Source organism: Pongo pygmaeus, chromosome 7 (genome assembly GCF_028885625.2).
Source record: "Pongo pygmaeus isolate AG05252 chromosome 7, NHGRI_mPonPyg2-v2.0_pri, whole genome shotgun sequence".
Lineage (NCBI taxonomy): Eukaryota > Metazoa > Chordata > Mammalia > Primates > Hominidae > Pongo > Pongo pygmaeus.
In genome coordinates, this window is record NC_072380.2 from 38167357 (window position 1) to 38174670 (window position 7314).

A 7314-nucleotide genomic window follows, 5' to 3' on the forward strand; every position below is an offset into this window, starting at 1 on the left:
TTCAAGCAATTCTCCTGCCTCAGCCTCCCGAGTAGCTGGGATTACAGGCTCCTGCCACCACGCCCAGCTAATTTTTGTATTTTTAGTAGAGACAGGGTTTCACCATGTTGGCCAGGCTGGTCTTGAGCTGCTGGTCTCAAGTGACCCACCCACCTCTGCCTCCCAAAGTGCTGAGATTACATGCATGAGCCACCATGTCCAGCCTGAGGTGGTTATTAAAAAAAAAGACTGCTACCTCCCCTCTCTCTCTTGCTTTCTCTCTCACCCTATGGTCTCTGCACACGCAGGCTTCCGTTTGCCTTCTGCCATGAGTGGAAGCAGGTTGAGGCCCTCATCAGAAGTAGATGTTGGTGCCCTGCTTCTTGTATGGCCAGCAGAACCAGCAGCCAAATGAACCTCTTTTCTTTATAAATTACGCAGCCTTGGGTGTTCCTTATAGTAACACAAGCAGACAAAGACATTTAGTATTGTCCTTTGTATTTCACCCTTCTGGCGACTGTGCAATAGTTTTAATTTTTATTTCCCTGGTGACTAATGAGGCTGTATGCTTTTCTTAAGCTTTTTCACCATTTGGATATGGTTTTCTCGTGATGGGCCTATTCATATCTTTGGCCCGGTTTTCTTCTGTCTTTGTATTGATTTGTAGATGTCATTACAAAGATAGAGATATCAAGTCTACAATGTAATGCAAGTATCCTCTCCCACTCTGTGGCATGTCTTTTCACTCTCTTAGTTGTGTTTCTTGATGAAAAGCAGTCTTAATTTTAATGACACCCAAATAATCAGTCTTTTCTTTTATGGTTAGTGCTTTAAGTCCTTTCTAAGAAATCATTGCTGTCCCAAGGTCATGAATATATTCTCCTTTATTGTCTTCTAAAAGCATTTTGTTTTGTCTTCCACCTTTATATTAGCAATCCACCTAATTTTTTGTATTATTCAAAGTTAATTTTTTTGACACAGGGTCTTGCTCTGTCACCCAGGCTTCATGATCATTGCTCACAGCAGCCTCAACCTCCCAGGCTCAAGTGAGCCTCCTACCTCAGCCTCCCAAGTGTTAATAGCTGGGACTATAGGCATGAGCCACAATGCTTGGCTAATTTTTGTAGTTTTTGTAGGTGTGGGGTTTCTCCACCTTGCCCAGGTTAGTCTCAAACTCTTGAGCTCCAGTGATCCACCTGCCTCGGCCTCCCAAAGTTCTGGGATTACAGCGTGAGCCACTGTGCCTGGCCAAAAGTTAATTTTTTTTTTTTTTTTTTTTTTTTTGAGATGGAGTCTTGCTCTGTCATCCAGGTTGGAGTGCAGTGGCTCCATCTCGCCTCACTGCAACCTCTGCCTCGTGGGTTCAAGCAATTCTCCTGTCTCAGCGTCCCGAGTAGCTGGGATTACAGGCATGAGCCACCACGTCTGGCTAATTTTTGTATTTTTAGTAGAGATGGGGTTTTGCCATGTTGGCCAGACTGGTCTCAAACTCCTGACCTCAGGTGATCCACCCCCCTCAGCTTCCCAAAGTGCTGGGATTACAGGCATGAGCTACTGCGCCCAACCCCAAAATTAATTTTTTAAAAAACATAAAATTTTGAACTTTCATACAGACATAAAAATAAACGTTAAAATTTTATTTCACTTATTATTAAGAAAAACTAGTAAGGTGTTACAACCAGTTCAAAGGCGAATCCAAAGAATAGACGCATTTAGAGACCAGAAATATTGAAATGGATATGCAAATGGAGGCAAAGCTGGTTTTTCTGGAGGAGAGGGTAGGGAGTGTCCCTCCACTAGACAATTTGCTTTTATGAATTTTGCATTGCTTTCAATTGTCTACCAGACACAGAGCTGTAAAATAGCTACCATAGAATCAAAATCAGATAATCCAGAGAATGTACTATAGATAATGCAGTTTTCCACTGAAGCACAAAATTTTCCCTACCATATAGTATCTGTTGGGATCAAGATTCATTTTTCCCCATATAAATACTGAAGGAACCCAAAAGATTTCACTCCAAAATATACTTTGACATGTAAAACAATTTTTTTGAGACAGGGTTTCACTCTGTCACCCAGGCTGGAGTGCAGTGGCACCATCACTCACTGCAACCTCCGCCTCCCAGGTTCAAGTGATTCTCCCGCCTCAACCTCCTGAGTAGCTGGGAGTACAGGCGCGCACCACCACACCTGGCTAATTATTATTATTATTTTTTTTTTTGAGATGGAGTCTCGCTTTTTTTGTTGTTGCCCATGCTGGAGTGCAGTGGCACAATCTTGGCTCACCGCAACCTCCACCTCCTGGGTTCAAGCGATTCTCCTGCCTCAGCCTCCCAAGTAGCTGGGATTACAGGCATGAGCCACCACACCTGGCTAATTTTTGTATTTTTAGTAGAGATGGGGTTTCACCATATTGGCCAGGCTGGTCTTGAATACCTGACCTCAGGTGATCCGCCAACCTTGGCCACACAAAGTGCTGGGATTACAGGCATGAGCCACTGTGCCAGGCCTAATTTTTGTATTTTTAGTAGAGACAGGGTGTCACCATGGTGGCCAGCTAGTCTCAAACTCCTGGCCTCAAGTGATCCACCTGCCTTGGTCTCCCCAACTGTTGGGATTACAGGCATAAGCCACTGGGCCCAGCCTTAAATTTTTTCTGAGACAGCATCTCTCTGTGTCCCCCAGGCTGGAGTGCAGAGATGCGATCACAGCTCACTATGGGCTCCAGCAATCTTCCCACCTCAGCCTCCCAAAGTATTGGAGTTACAAGCATGAGCCACCACATCCGGCCTAGTTTAACATATTTTGAGATGGTTGTTCAGAGGACCTGTGGACAGAAGAAGTCCTACCAAGCTGTCTTTTTTTTTTTTTTTTTGAGATGGAATTTCACTCTGTTGCCCGGGCTGGAGTGCAGGGACACCATCTAGGCTCACTGCAACCTCCACCTCCTAGATTCAAGCAATTCTCCCTGCCTCAGCATCCTGACTGGCTGAGATTGTGGTGCCCTCCGCCACACCTGGCTAATTTTTGTATTTTTAGTAGAGATGAAGTTTCACCATGTTGGTCAGGTTGGTCTTGAACTCTTTTTTTTTTTTTTTTTTTTTTTAAACAGAGTTTCACTCTTGTTGCCCAGGCTGGAGTGCAATGGCTCAATCTCAGCTCACCGCAACCTCCACCTCCTGGGTTTTCAAGCAATTCTCCTGCCTCAGCCTCCCGAGTAGCTGGGATTACAGGCATGTGCTACCGCACCCAGCTAATTTTGTATTTTTAGTAGAGACAGGGTTTCTCCACGTTGGTCAGGCTGGTCTCGAACTCCCGACCTCAGGTGATCTGCCTGCCTCGGCCTCCCAAAGTGCTGGGATTACAGGAGGGAGCCACCGCGCCCGGCCTTGGTCTCTAACTCTTAACCTCAAGTGATCTGCCTGCCTAGACCTCCCAAAGTGCTGGGATTACAGGGATGAGCCACCGCGCCCAGCCCCAACCTGTCTTTCGTCGGGGAGATTTGCATCTGTTGAGAATCTGCGTGATGCAGCCAGACTTTCTCTGATATCCTCCCTTGCCTGGATCCAGGAAAGATAAACTGAGAGTCTGACACCATTAAAGGTCTGAAAGAAACATTTACCATCTATTCTCTCTGAAGGCTCCGACCTGTGAGATCACCTCCATATAACAAGACACCTTTGCTAGACAGTCCTCTCTTCTCTCCCTCCCATAACCTATTTTGCCATAAATCCAAGCCCCTATTCTTTCTGTAACTTCAAGATAGTATAAAAGCATCAGTGATATTTTTCTTTGAGATCTTATATTTTGATAAGATTCCTGTTCACATTAAAAAATTTGTAGGCCATTTCTCTTCCTAATCTGCCTCTTGTGAGTTGATTTTTCAGTGAACTTTCAGAGGGTAGAGGGAAAGTTTTTCCTCGGCTCCTACAATATCCCATAGACCCAGTGCCATTTATTGAATGACCCAGCTTTCTCCTATGGGCTCGTCAATATCATGTTTCTGAACTCTATTCTGTTCCCTGGTCTATTTCATTATTACTGAACCAATACCATACTGTCTTAATTACCACAGTTTTATGACACATCTTAATATCTAGTAGTGTAAAGTCTTCAGCTTTGTACTTCCTCTGTCAAGATTTACCAGCTATTCTTAGATCTTTGCATTTCTTTTTTTCATTTTTTTCTTTTTTCTTTCTTTCTTTCTTTCTTTTTTTTTTTTCGAGACAGGGTCTCATTCTGTCACCCAGTCCAGGGTAGAGTGGCACAATCTCGGCTCACTGCAACCTCATTCTCCGGGACTCAAGCGATCCCCCTGTCTCAGCCTCCCAAGTAGCTGGGACTACAGGTGAGTGCCACCATGCCCAGCTAATCTTTTGTATTTTTGGTAGAGACAGAGTTTCACCACGTTACCCAGGCTGGTCTCAAACTTCTGCGTTCAAGCGATCCAGCCGCCTCAGACTCCCAAAGTTCTGGGATTACAGGCATGAGCCACTGCGCCCCACCTGGACTTTTGCATTTTCATATTCATTTTAGAATCAACTAGCCAGCCACAGTGGCTCACGCCGGTAATCTTAGCAATTTGGGAGGCCGAGGCAAGAGGATCAGTTGAGTTCAGGAGTTTGAGATCAGCCTGGGCAACACAACAAGATCCCATCTCTACAAAAAAAATTTAAAAATTAGCCAGACATGGTGGCACATGCCTGTGGTCCCAGGTACTCGGGAGGAGGATCACTTGAACCGAAGATTTGGAGGCTGCAGTGAGCTATGATTATGCTACTGCATTCCAGCCTGGGGGACAGAGCAAGCCCTATCTCTAAATAAATAATAATAATAAATAAAGTTTCAGTCTTATGCGTTTAGAGCTTTAGCAGCTCTGCTTCTAAAGCATCAAGGGAAAGTTCATGAGTCCATAAGGACAAGATGGTTAAAGCATCCCACTCCACCCCACCGGAAAACTTGGTGGTAACAGCAGCAACCCTAGAAAAATGCCCAGGGGAGACATCGGGAATCCCAGGGGCCCAAAGTCATGGCTATCTGATTCTGCTGCCTTTTCCCATAAGGAGTTCATCTGTCTCCCACCAGTCTTGGAGGCTTCTAGATATTATAGTCCCTGAGGGATGTAGTAATTTTCTTACATCAGCACAAGGTTCAGCAAATATCAAAACATCTAACCTTTTAGAGCTGTGTTTTTCTATTTATTTGTACCCTGCCCTGTTTCAAAAAAGATTTAAGGTTGTTTACAACACCACATAAATGAAGTTAAACAACAGAAATTAGAACATCATGAGAAAGGTGAGGCCAAGGGAAAATAAGGGTAGGGACACAGAGGTATGCTAAGAGTGAACACCAGCGTGCAGTGAGGTTCCACAGGCTTTGGAGTGCAGGGCTTTTTAAAACTTGCTGAAGCTGCCAAACCAGTGTTGTGTTCTCACATCCCAGAATCCTAGCATTGTTGGGGGCAAAGCCCAGTGAAACAATCAAATACTGATCCCCAGGGTAGAAGGAGACCTCCTCCCTAATCCCACGCTGTAACCCACACAGAAAGCACCACAGTTCTGGAACCTGTGTAGTTCACTGGATAAAAATATGAAATTTAAAAATGCATGTAAGGAGAGGTTTTTCAAGTGTTTTGTCTGTTTTACTGTGGAGCCCCAGAAACCTGAGAGCAATTCCAGCTTCCTAAGGAAAGGAGGTAATCCTAGGGTCAGGAGGAGCTCATAAAGCTGTTGAAGCTACCCTGAGCTGAGGAGAGGGTGAGTCAGCCCAGCCGATGGAGGGGTGTGTGAGGATGCCTTCGAATTTCCTCACCCCTCCCAGAAAGGCTGCACCTGAGCCGCATTCCAGAGACGTTTGGGATACCAACACACGTGGGAAACACACATGAAAACAGATCTCAGCCCTCCCTCCTCCCCGGGGCCAGCAGAGGAGCTCTAAGGAGCTTAAAGAGGAAGAAGACTCCCACCTCCCATACCTTCCTCTGCCCTGGCAGATGGAAGGGAGAGTTACCCGGGTGCAGGGGCTGACGTCTCAAGTTAAAAGTTCAGGTTTCTTCTTCTTGGCGCCCAGGTTTGCTAAACAGCACCACCTGCTGCCTCAGAAGTCATGCAACTGGAAAGTAGCAATGCATATGTGAACCTTCCAGGTTCCCGATTAGGGTGCGCCCGTGAGACTCTCCTGAAAGGCAGAGGGCAGGATACACCTGCAGGCCAGCTTTGTGCTCCCTCCTCCCGCCCTTCCAATTAAACTCACTTTTGTTTTTCTTTTTCTTTCTTTTCTTTTCTTTTCTTTTTTTTGCGGGGGGGACAAGTCTCACTCTGTTGCCCAGGCTGGAGTGCAGTGGCACAATCTCGGCTCACTGCAACCTCTGCCTCCTGGGTTCAAAGCAATTCGCCTGCCTCAGCCTCCTGAGTAGCTGGGATTACAGGCACGCACCACCATGCCCGACTAATTTTTGTATTTTTAGTAGAGACAGGGTTTCACTACGTTGGCCAGGCTGGTCTCAAACTCCTAACCTCAAGTGATCCAACAGCCCCAGCCTCCCAAAGTGCTGGGATTACAGGCGTGAGCCACTGTGCCCAGCTGTGCCAAGCTCTTTACATAAATGATCTTATTCATCATCACCACAACCCATAAAAGTAGGGATTTTTTTTTTTTTTTTTTTTTGAAACAGAATCTCACTCTGTCACCCAGGCTAGAGTGCAGTGGCGCCATCTCTGCTCACTGCAGCCTCTGCCTCCCGGGTTCAAGCGATTCTCCTGCCTCAGCCTGCCAAGTAGCTGGGATTACAGGTGCCCACCACCATGCCCAGCTAATTTTTGTATTTTTAGTAGAGATGGGGTTTCACCATGTTGGTCAGGCTGATCTCAACTCCTGACCTCAGGTGATCTGCCCACCTCGGCCTCCCAAAGTGCTGAGATTACAGGCGTGAGCCACCACGCCCGGCCTTAAAGTAGGGATTTTTATCCCCATCTTACAGAAGAGAAAACCGAGCCTTAGTGAGAATAGAGAACTTGCCCAAGGCTCCACAGATCAATGCAGAACACAGATGTGAACTCAGGTCTGTTTCAGGCCAAAGCACAGTCTCCTAACCACTAGACTATCCTTTATAATTGTAGTAAAATGGAGAATGCTAATTTTTCTTAAGCACAGAATATACTCCCACTGACCAAGAAAATCCACTTTCGTTGGACGAATACTAACTAAGCAACTCAGCTGTGTATCCGGGGAAGTGACACCCCCAGAGGGCGTGCTCTCCAAACGGCCTTCTAAAGGCAGGATTATATTGAAGGGACCGTATAAGCTTGGGGTCTGAGCTGATCTGTTCAAGGC